Source organism: Clarias gariepinus, chromosome 4 (genome assembly GCF_024256425.1).
Source record: "Clarias gariepinus isolate MV-2021 ecotype Netherlands chromosome 4, CGAR_prim_01v2, whole genome shotgun sequence".
In the NCBI taxonomy this organism is placed as follows: Eukaryota; Metazoa; Chordata; class Actinopteri; order Siluriformes; family Clariidae; genus Clarias; species Clarias gariepinus.
Genome location: NC_071103.1, coordinates 28,875,976 through 28,888,565, shown reverse-complemented (window position 1 = coordinate 28,888,565; position 12,590 = coordinate 28,875,976). Strand labels below are relative to the sequence as shown.

The 12,590-nt window shown below is 39.3% G+C and overlaps 1 protein-coding gene across 4 annotated transcripts in view; it reads right to left on the bottom strand.

Annotated features, from left to right (window-relative positions):
- Positions 1 to 10,158, bottom strand: part of adgrb1a (adhesion G protein-coupled receptor B1a) — a 99,107-nt gene extending 88,949 nt beyond the window's left edge. For all 4 annotated transcript variants that reach the window (XM_053494580.1, XM_053494582.1, XM_053494581.1 and 1 more), the window contains exon 1: positions 9,712 to 10,158. The gene's annotated coding sequence lies outside the window, so the exon portion shown is untranslated. The remainder of the gene's footprint in view (positions 1 to 9,711) is intronic.
- Between the last annotated feature and the right edge of the window lie 2,432 nt (positions 10,159 to 12,590).

The following is a 12,590-nucleotide window of genomic DNA, read 5'->3' as shown; positions in this document are numbered from 1 at the left end:
AGGGCATAATTACCCAATGTCAACAGTTAGTTCTCTCACACATGGGCCTCACAGCAGGGTCTCATCAGGCTCGGAGTAGACTACCAATAGTCTGCTTATCCATCGACTCCCATTTCATATCCTCAACTCTGGAAAAATAAGCCATGCTGTTACACTGTCCTGTCTGTAGACTCTTAGTGCCTGTGACAGCAGCGTCACCTCAGCACTGCTATATGGCTGAAGAGGGATAAGAGCTCTGCTGCTATCTGAATGCTGACAGTAAGATGTTCACTTACAGTTACTGAGGGATGACCCGTGCTATCCGTCAAACTGTCCTCCCTGAGACACACAAAGCCAGACAGAGAGAGACAGGCAGAGAAAGAAAGAGAGAGAGAGATTGAACATTCCTAACCTGATGGTAACAATGGATATTTGACCTATCATGGAGTCTGGGGAGACACAAAAAGTCACAATGTGAAAAAAACAGCCATTCTTTGGATACACGTCTCATGTCCATGTATATAAACACATACACACATACACACACTAAAATGCACAGTAAACATTACATGCAGCTGCAGTTTGCCTCAAGAAAAAGAAAAAAAATAAACATTTGTGCAGAATTTGGGACTTAATGGGATGGAAAGACAGAGGTCGAGCTGCCTCAGACAAATGAGTCTCAAAATGCTGACAGGACCAGATTGGACAGGCTACATTACTGCAAACAGCTGCTTCTACTCTCTTCTGTTCTTTTTTCTCTTCTCCTTTGTTGAAGGGAAAATGTGCAAAATATATTTATAGCAAACAAGGAGATAAATCCAAGCCTGATTACTGACAGATTTTTATTCTTTTTTTATATATTTATTTTTTTTATTTTTTTTTCAAAGGCTGTTTCTTTACTGCCACATTAGAGAATGAGGAATTAGTGGATGAAATGCATTTGCGTACATCTGTTCCTCCTCCAACATGCAAGAAGCAGCATGAGACAATTACAGTAGTTGGAACAAAATCACAAAAGTACCATATGAGATTAGACAATGAGGTGTAAACTTTCTTGTTAAACCTAGAAACAAGTAAATCATTGTAAGAACAAATACTAACCACATCAGTCAATACTAAATGTTTTAAATAGATTTATAAAACTCATCAACATTGCTAAGGACTCATTACCATCCTGGGGATTTGGGATGACCTTATCATTTGGCAGCCTTTGGCTAATTACAGTATTCCACCAATTTTGTGTCAAAAACACACAAAGACCTTAAATTATCTTTGTCACTAAAAAAAAGGAGTTATTATTTCTTCTTGCTCAGCCATACTGTATGGGGGAACCTATATTTCACACAGTTGTGACTCCGTCATGGCCCCTTCTCTCTGTCAATATTTAAAATCTAATTCACAATAAAATAGTTACTGTATATACATTGCAGATATACTGTATGCATGTTGAACTTTTCTTATCATAGAATAGAATCAACATAAAACCATGTCATGTCTATGCACCAGGACTGCATCACAAACACAATGGCAGAGTTAATAAAAGTTCTGCAGAGGTTCAGGCCTCTCGACGTCCTGTAAGATTTATACAGAGAATGGTGATATCAGATAGTTAGGATTATGCATGCACTCCAGATCAAAGCTATCCTTGTTCCCACAGCAGAACACACAGAGTGTAAAAAGATCATTTATGTTTCATTCATGTCCTATTACAGATGCTTTGATTGAATTTTGTACACATGCTGATCTTAAACTGACACCAAGGAGCAATGAAATCACAGGCCTTTCATTCCCGGTGTAAAATTACACAGGCACTCTGAGCTGTAATGATTTAGAGCCAATGAAATGGTTTCCAGCCTAGGATGTATTGCACACAGTTGCATTTTGAAAAACATACAAAATAAATCACTAAACAGCGAGACATAATTAAATATAGTCTACAAAAGATAACAGTGAGGCATTTCACTGCTTTCACGGTTACTTGGTGTAAATAAAAGGTCAGAAGCCATGGAACAGTAAATGGATGTGAAATAGAACAATAACCATCATCAGTCTCCAGCATGTCACACAATGATTATATGCCAGTGTGTATGTCCTATATGCCACAAGGCGAAAAAATAAACTTTAACAATGAAAAGTATTCTATTTCATAATAGAGTTGCAGATATATAAACACAAATTCCGCATCCCACTGCTCCTCGAAGTTTTGCAATCACATGCAATTGCAGCCGTTTTAACCCCTATATGGGTCTGCTTGACAAATTAGGGCTAAGACTTGATTTGAAGAAATATCTCCAGAGCTTATTTTTATTTCTCTTATAGCAGGGAGTTATCAGTGCTTATCATGTGCTGAACAGACAGCCTCACAGAGGAACAGGGACCTGAAATGAGCTGCATAGGATGCTTCGCTGTGCTATCAGCAGTACGTCCGCACACCCAGTGGCAGAGGAAGAATGAGGACCTACCACATGTACATGCACAAGGGCAGGCATGTGGCATCCCCACTGATGTGCAACTTTCTGATTTTAGCATCTGTAATTAGCTAAGATAGGTGGCATGTCTCTCCACCAAAATTTACGCCTGCACATGTGAATTTCACCTTGTTACCCCTCATGGGGTTATACTCCTTAATTAAAACAGTGTGATCGAGGTTTGTTTTCATTCACGGGATCCTCACAGCTTTATTTTTAGTGCTCTCTGCTTTTGCGTACTAAAAAGACACAGTCATGGCTGAAAACTAAGTGAAAAAGCTTCATTAAGCAAGGCATAAGACACAACAGGGTGTGCTGTTCTAGGACCATTACCCCGTGATGGAGAGGAGTAATTATTTTGCCATAAGAGCACATTGTAAATGTTTTATTCTCCTTATATCACAGCAATTTGTCAACAATTATATTTTTAATTTGTTAATAATGTTTTTTTCTTTCATCATTTTTAGTTGCATTTACTTTTGTGAAAAATCCATCACAGATATGAACAGTTCTTCCCTTATCAGTTTTTATTGACATTAATAAGAAAAAAAAAAATCACAACTTGTGATGTTACTGTGCAGCTAGAAACTGTCACTTCATCAGTCCTGTAAACTCCCGTAGCAGAACGCTTACTGCGCTTTCCAAAATACTGACAGTACAGACTCCATTCATTAATGAAGATAAAGATCTAGCTTATCGTACTGTTTCAAAGCTTCATCATACTGTATTTAAAAAAGGTTTCTCTTTTGAAGTACCAATTTTAAACACATTAAAATAATTGAATTAGCACGTGGAATGGACCACGACAGCGCTAAAGAGGCACAGAACCACATTACCCATCAGCCACGATATGTCACATATCACTAATCACTTTCACCTATGTCTAATTATTTCCTGTTTATGCACCTCTATTTATGTTCCTGTTTTAAGTGTAGGTTTTTCAAGCTTTTATTGTGCCTATCAAACGCTGTATGTGTTCCCTAGTTTTTTTTTCTTTGTGTTTTGCATCGATGAAGGATGGGAAAATATATCTAAATCTGATATGTTGCCTTACAAAATGTATCACTTGACCTTGCAAAATATGGTCTCCTTACACCGGCGACCTTATTTTCCGAGTAAAAGAATGTAATTCAAGCCAGACAGGCAAAGCAAGGAGACAAAGAGAAGCACTAGTAAAGTCTCCTGTATTCAATCTGCCTTTACCCTCTAAGTCTGTAGAGGAAGTCTTTGCCCCGCAAACTCCATGCTGAGGCCTCCATTTCAGTACCTGGCGCTCTTATTGGAGTCACTCCATCTTCCTACTCTGCCTCAATTGTTCCTAAGTTGCCTTGCACCATGTCACCCTGCCTTTCCACTCTGTGGAGTCCGTCACTTTATCTCCCTGCTCCCAGCTGAAGAACTCTCGCCACTTCTCTGCTTTCCTGAGGTCATTACTTGTCCTCCCTGCTTTGCCGTGTATGTTGCTCCACCATTTTGTTTCATGGTAGATGGTGCTGTCCCTTTGTTGCTGGCCCCACCTTGGAGTTTGCTCCCATCTGCTTTCAGTAGAGCACTCAAAAACCTTTCCTGACATTAGGACCCATACCAGTAAAAAGATATTGGACATGTCTATAATCCACTCTTGACTGGGATTTGCCCATCGGGAGCCACACATTAAAGGGGAGTTTCTGCCATGGTAATTGTTTTTACAATGTTACTTCATAAAATAAAAAGTCTGCACTTGCCTTTGCTTCAACTTCTGGACAACCAATCAGATTAATAAATGTATCACAGCCATGGGTTACCTATGTTCTCTGTCCCATAGTAGAGCAAAGAAATGCATGAGCACAAATTTTCATTTAAAATAGTATTCAATTGAGATGAATTCCAGTGCTGTTTCTTATCAGGGATTAACTCATTTTTGTTCGCTTTTAAGGACAGCTTGAGCAGACCGCATAGAAGTGCGGTGTTCATCTCGATGTCTCTGTGTGACAGTGGAAAGTCGCCATCTTCTTAACAAGGCATGGGACATGGACAGAAAAAGCTACGGTTTTATATCTTCCCTCATTCCTTTATTCCGTACCCATGGTCACTTCAGTGTCCAGCAGCACCCAACCAAGGCTTCATTAGACGAACACAGACCCTGAATAGAATCTCAATTTGAGGAGTGAGCCACCAAATGCAATCTAGTTTAGTTCTGATTGCTGGGCTGAGGATGGCCAGAGGCTGCAAAACCCTTTCTCTTGAGTTTTTAACCCACAAATCATTGAACCTGCCTCCTGCTCCCAAACTTTCTCTCTATTCCAGCCCAAGAAATGTTTAGCAAAAAGGTCATAGTGCTTCATCAGAGTGTCCAAGCTCAATTGGTGTAATGAGAACAAATTCTTAATGTCCTTTGATAGTACAGGGCAACAGTGATGTCAGACCTTAGAATTAGGAGATTGAATGCACTTAATTGTAGCCATATTAGCTCATAGGCAGTAGGGAAGTATTATTCACAGTCAAGTATAATTATGCTTACGCTTTCAGTATGCTAAGGTCCTGCTACTCTGTTCATAATGTGTTATATGCACATTTATGTGACAACACTGTTGATTTTTGTTTGTAATCTAATTGGTCAGAGGCTGTTGATTAATGTTCAACAAAAGCATTGCTCAGATAGTAGTGTGGGCTGTTTTTCACAGATTTGTATCAATATGCTGGTTCTTGTCAGGATTCATAAGAACTTGTATGACAGATGCTCCATATGATACACAGTAAGACGAATAATAAACAGCTTTATAAAATGAGCTATTATTAACTAAGAAAGCCATATAATTGTCGATATGGTGAAGCTTTTTGCAACAAGATTTTTTATTTGTCATTTATGGGAAGAGTAACTGCTACAGTATAATAGTCAATAATTTCGCTGCAATGAGAGAGTGTTCCGGACAAAGAATTAGATCTTTCTGTTTTCGCTGTGATATGACAAGCTTCATTATTTTTTTTTAACATCAAGAATAAAAAGAGGCTTGTAATAATGATAACAAATGCTAGAATGCATAAATGATAACAGGAACTGACATCTCTCATGCGTGGTTCATAACTTTAAGTGTAAATATAAACAGTAATAAACTATACACAGATATAAGGATTTTAGTGACTGTTACAATGTCCAGTCATGGCTAGACAACAGGGTTAGGGAATTTACAAAATAGTAAGGCATGTGGAGTGTACCCTATAGTAGTTGTTAGTGTTTACCAAAGGTTGTCCAAGGAAGGACAACTGGTGAACTGTAGATAGGGTCATGGATGGCTAAGTCTCACTGATATTCGTCGGGAGCAAAGGCTAACCTGTTTGGGCTGTTTCCACAGATTGATATGATAGAAAGACGTCAGAACACACGGTGCAAATCGGCTTGCTGTGTGTGGGGCTGCATAGATGCAGACTGGTCAAAGTGCCCATGCCGACCTGCATCCACTGCTAAAGGCGCCTAGAATAGGCACATAAGTATCAGAACTTGACCATGGAACAATTGAAGAAGATGAACTGGTCTGATGAATGATGTTTTTCTTTTACATTATGTGGAAGGCTGGGTGTGTGTATGTTGCTTAACTAAAGAAGAGATGGCACCAGGATGCACTATGGAATAAATGGGAACAAATGCATGCGTCACGACTCTTTTCTGTTCCGGCTCCTAGATGGTGGATTGAATTTCCTCTAGGTCTCAGAACAGCTGAGTCACTGGCAGTCTTATAAAGACCTACATGTTCCTTAAGTATTTTGATTTAAAAAAATAAAACATCCCAAGAGTGTTCTATCCTGGTGGTTCTTGGGTTCAGTAACCTAGTAAACCAGTGTAAGGATGTATTTGTTAATAGAGACTTTAAAGCACTTACGTAAGTCACTCTGGATAAGTGTGTCTGCCAAAAGTCATAAATGTAAGTGTAAATGTAAATATAAAAGAAAGAAGCCAAGCCAGTGAAGACAGTGTCATGCTCTGGGTAAGGTTTAGCTCAAACACCTTGGGGCCTGCATTTAAGTGGGTGTTACTTTGACCCATACCACCATACCACCCAAAAAATACATTGTTGCAGACAAAGTACAATTTGTGCAATGGTATTCATTAATGGCATTAGTGGCAACAAGAGGGTTCAAGGTGTCTACGTGACTGAGATCTTAATACAATCAAGCATCTGTGGGATGAGCTGCACAATCAAGTTTGATCATGGAGGCCCCACCTCTGCTATGGTCTTGGTACCAGATACAACAGCACACCTTCAGAAATCCTTGCCTTGACAGCTGTTTTAATCAGCTGGTTATGGGTGTTATTTATGGATGTTATGGATCTGTCTATTTTTCTAGATATAAAATAATAATAATTGAAATATTCATATAAATTTAAAAAATGTGTGGTATAAGAGAAATAAAACATTTCATGATTCATTTCCCATAAAAGCATGCCCTATTGTTTTTATTCTTTACAGAGAAAATACAATACTTACCGCATACTGCAGTATATTTGTACATATAAATGTATCAGCAGATGTTCGAGTTCCAGTTATACTGATCTTAAATCGTCAGCTGTGAATCTCCGCCTTGTGTGACATGAAGTGATATTATTTCCCAGAACTGGTTTAAAAAAAAAGGTGAGGAAAACACCTTTGTGTCAAGAGCTGAGTCTCAAGGCTGCATGCCTGTGGCACACATGCTGATGAGTGAAATGAAGAATAAGGAACATATATTTACATTAAGTCCCTCTCTTTATGGTCCTGCAAAGGTGAAAGAGCCTAAATGGCAAAAGTGGGAAATATAACAATAGGATATACACAGAAAGAGAGAGAGAGAGAGAGAGAGAGAGAGAGAGGGGTCTGAGGTGGCGGCAGTCACAAAAACAAAGCGAGACATCTAGCCTGAAAGGTATGCATGGCTGCCCTCCAAAAGCCAACTGTGCCGGCATGCCCCATCTCATCCCCTTCTGTGATTAAAACTGTGTTGTAAGGCCGCTCTTGCAAAGGCTATTTTTACTGTTAACGCATCTATTGTTTTCTGCTCTTCAAGCAGGCAATGAAGCTGCATTTTTATTAAAAGTATCATTTATATAGTGTATAAAACTATTGACATAATTAAACCAAAAATACCTATATTAAGAACATATTAACGACACAAACATTTATTATTATTATTATTATTATTATTATTATTATTGATAATTTAATATTATACATATTATTATTGCAAAAATATTTTTTTCTACCATAGTTTAATTCCATTAAAACTCAATGTGTCATTCATTATGGAAAATCAATTTGATAAAACAGCATGGATTTTTAATTTTTCCGCCTTTTGAGATACCACATCTATTTCAAATAAATCTGTATGTTACAATTCATTTTTGTGCCTGTTTCTTGTCATTTCATGATTTTTTTTCACATAGCACAAACTTATGGCTGGTGTTTTATTAGTAAAACTAATAATTAAAAATCTCTTCATTTATTATAGGACATAGCCTACTATTTTCCCCACTCCAGTCAGGTATGATATCATTTAGGTCGGGGTCTTTTCAGTATGTTTCAGTAGGTTATAGCTCAGCAGGATCACACCTCATTACAGTTGTGTAATCAATTAAGCGGTCTCTCAAATTTTAAAAACTACATTTGCTAATTGTTGATGTGGTTCAGTCAAGGATACCGCTTATGACCTTCAGTATGCATATTTTTTACCTCGAAAGGTCCAAAGTGCTATAAAGGCAAAGTCAATACATGTAACAGTCTTTTATATTTAGACATACTAAACGATTATTTCCCTCTGAATGACGCAGAATAAAAGTTCAAAAATATGCCCACGTGAGGTTAGCGTCCGTGTAAGCAAAGATCCGGCTGGAGGAAATATTTAGAATCGTACGAACTAGAGACCTTTTGGGGATTTTGTCTTTTAAGGGAGATAGAAGGAGAGAGAGAGAGAGAGAGAGAGATTAGGTTAGTCACATGCACCACAGAGACTCTACGTTGTGCGCAATGAGGTGTCTCCCGTTTTGGGTAACATGGGAATATTGCGTTTATACACGCCCCCTATCGCACAAACCCGACACTACAACCACGAGTCCGTGCGCTCCGACAAAATCTCTTTCCTGCGCTCTCACACTCTCAGTCCCCGGTGCCATTCACTTACGTTTTCTCTGGAGCCGGAATCATAAACGCAACATGTGCTATAACAGGTGCTTGCAATGTTTAAAAATAAAGCCGGAGAAAGAGATTTATTCTTAATGAGCGTCATCCTTCTGGATTAGTCCAGTGTGAGTCCGCAGGGACGCACGAAATGCAATGCGTGTGCGATCTTTTACTGGTTGCTTCATTTCAGCAGCACACAGGAGATTTAGGGGATTTACAACACACACACACACACACAGACACCTTAGGGTCACCTAGGTGTGTTAATTATTAGGGGAAAAAAAACTAACAGGTCCGGATGGAAACAACACACACAGTACAATACAGTACAGTACAGTACAGTAATAGCATATTTGTATATGTACAGCTTTTTTCACGCAAACTCCGCAGTTACGCGCAACAGCCTGTATGCGCAAAAACAGCGTGTCAAAGTGCGCGTTTATGGTCAACTGAGCTGTTAAAGCACTCAAATCAGATCAGTCGAAATGGCTATAACGTCAGGCGCGGAGTCCCACTGCTGTCACTCGGGGAAAATAAGAATGAAAGAGGCTAAAGCGAGTCGGAAGCGACAGACTTCACACTTTTAAAAGAAGACTATAGGGTGATGATCCATAGGGAGATCTGTCAGGAAGCAAGTGCAGCGCCTTACAATGTGAAATGAAAAGAAAACAGATGGCACCATTCTCCGATGAATTTCTAATCAATTTTACTTTCTGTTTACTCAAACGTTCATTTTGCGCATGAAAGAAATTTTATTCAATATGTAGATAGGCAGAAGGACGCCAGTTTATAATAAAATATATACTGTAGTTTACTGTATAATAACAATATATAAGCAAACAAGGAACATTATTTCCGTTCAAAATATTATATATATATATAAATGGCAAGAAAATTACATCTGCCAAAATTACATATTAGTTAAATGCGCTACCATGAAGCCCAGGGGTTCACCACATTAATATTCCCTGAACAAATGCATATTCCCAGTTCCTAATCAGGTTTTGACTTGCTTCACAGACTTTTAAAATATAACCACATCCGACTATGGGTGAAGTTCTCTAAACACACACACACACACACACACACACACACACACACGTCTGTAGAAGATCGGGAGGGAAGCAGGGATTTACCTCTGTAAAGTTGGCATCTCCACTCGCCAGACGCATTCGTCCAAAAACCTTTCCCAAAAGTGCTCTACCATTCCGCCAACTTGTCAAAAAAATATGTCCAGTTTTACTTCTTTCAACAGGCTAAAGCTGTTCAGTTTGTCCTCCGCGGGATTTTAGGGAAAACCCAAAACAACCCGCAATTAAATTAAGAATCCGTAAATTCGGAGCAGTGCGCAACTCCGCGCCAGTTCAAATGTCAGCTCCTCTCAACAAATGTGTGTCCTTGAGGAAATCTCTTTGTGTCAAAAGCAAGGTGTGTGAAATAAATCCGAAAGTCCTGATATTGTTGTCCTGTTTGTTTGTGACTAAAGTGACCCTCGGGATGAGTGCCGGCTCCGGAGAGATGTGCTCGGGTCTGTCTCGTGTCCTCTGTGCTGAGGGACTGTGGAATTCCTGCCCGCGGCTCTGTCCTGGTGTCCCTCTGCCCGTCCGTCTGTCCGCACTAAACACATTCAGGCTTTGAAACCTGGGGGTTCGTCACTAAAGTGTTTATCCGGCAACGGCGCCCCTTAGTGGGAATGCAGCTATCAGCAAGTCACACTGTGGTTTTAGAAACGTGTGGGGAGAGAGAGAGAGAGAGAGAGAGAGAGAGAGAGAAAGAGAGAGAGAGAGAGAGAGACTTCTTTGAAGAAAGTGGACAATAAGCGTAGCCTTGTTTAATATTTAAAAATATTTAGGCTGAACATTTACATTTTGAATATAAACGCCACCACCAGGCGATTTGAACATTCATCACTATTCACCATCAAACTGCCAATTAATGCAGCACAAATCACCAAAAATGTCAATGCTGGCCATGACAGTAAGGGACCAGAACACCCAGTTCACCACAACGCACCTCACCCGGACCCCAAGAGCCCAAGTCAACTAAAGTTGCCTTCAGATTCCTCAGATCCTAATCTGATGAACCACTTATTGGATGCACCGAACAAACAAGTCTGATCCATGGATGCCCCACCCCGCAGCCCACAGCACCCAAAGGATCTGCTACCAATGTCTTAGTGTCAAACACCACAGCACAGCTTCTGAGGTCTTTAGGAGCCTTCCCCAGAGGGAACAAATCCTAAGTTGTTTTAGGGTTAATGTTTTTAATATTCTGCTTGATCAGCGTGTGTGTAATTCACTTAAATGAACAGCAAGATGATACAAATGGTGCTAGTTCAAGAGTCCCTAGCCCAGGCCTGAGCTCATGCCACTGTTTGTGTAAGTTCTGCTTTTTCTTCCTGCATGTGTTTGTGTGATCCTTCTGGGTGCTGTTGTATTCGTTATTTCATTATTTCTTATTTGTGAACCAGGGTTTCAACCATGATTCACCAAGAAACCATCCCTATGCTTCCTGTGATGTGAAGAGTGCACTTAGTGTATTAGTACTGTAATTAGGGTGCAAACCTTTTTTCTTTCTTTCTTTTTTTAAATACTAACTAGCAACAGGCCTATCTGTCTGTTTGAAGGGCTTTGCTTGTTTAGTTTTTTCGGGTAGCTATGAATGCTTGACACCTAAAGTTACAGTACATCACTGAGGCCAGTGACAATAATGTACCTTCCCACACACCCCACCTTTATTGCCACCCTGCATCCTCTAGTATCCTTCACCCAGCCTGGGGCTTCTCAAAATGCCCTAGGGTTGCTTTTACTCAAGCAGACACTTTGCCTAGCTTTGGGTTTGATTTTCTGGGCTTCAGATGAATGTCACCCTGTAGTTCAAACCTCTCCCAGCTCCTTGTTCTTTTGGAAATGGCCAACTTCCTGCATGATGTGTGCTGACAGGATTTCTCTAGTCCCAGGATGGCTGTAGGAGGCTTATCATATTAAAGCTGCTCTATATAAAAAAGCCAATCTCTGCCAGACCCTGCCAGACTCCAGTGAGTCTGTCATCATGAAGTCTGTGTCAGGCTATGTCAGTCATACTAGCGCTGTTTTTATTTATTTATTTATTTATTTTTACAACAATGTAAGACTTGAACAAGCATAATCTGAGAAGGAAGGATAAAAGTGTGCACATGTATTCACTTTGCACTCTTTGTATCTTTTCTTTTTGAACATATGACTATGGGTTCAAGGAAGAATACCAGTTTCTTTTTAAATACAAAGGAATAAGCCTTCCATAATATCGTTATTGTGTCCCTTGTCCGGTGTGTATGTTTCAGACAAGATGTCACCCTCATTATGCTTGAGCTCATGGATTATTTATTAAGGGGTTTTTTTTTGTCCTTTGCCCAAGCCTCATCACTGGGAAAATCTTCTGAGCCTCTTGTGCACATCATATAACCATGTTACATACATATAAACATATGTGCACATGTGCACAAACTACCACATTATTATCAATCATTCTGTGAGTATATTGTGCATGAAAACCAATAAAACAACATAAATGCTTCCCTATATTGCAAACACCAGAAACATAAAGGAAACTAGACTTGGGGCATCTCAGTGAATGTGACTCGTGTACAGCAACTTAGATTATGTCAGCACCTGTTCCAAATTGCAATTTAATATTGTTTTGCACTTGTTTTACAATATTAATTTTATTAGGACCTTATGTGATGCCTCCAATACAATGTGGCACATAATTGTAAAGTGGAAGGGAAATGATACATGGTTTTTAAATTTATTCATTTGTTTATTTATTTATTTTTACAAATAAAAATATGAAAAGTGTACTTTTGTGATTGTAACGTGAAAAAATGTGGAAAAGTTCTAGGGGTAGGAATACTCTTGCAAGGTACTGTATAATTATTAGCCCACCTGCTTCTATATTTATAGCCTGATCTGCTTATGACAAATAATTAAATTTGAACAACGGGAAATGTTGCATCATCCATATCAGTCTCAGTCTC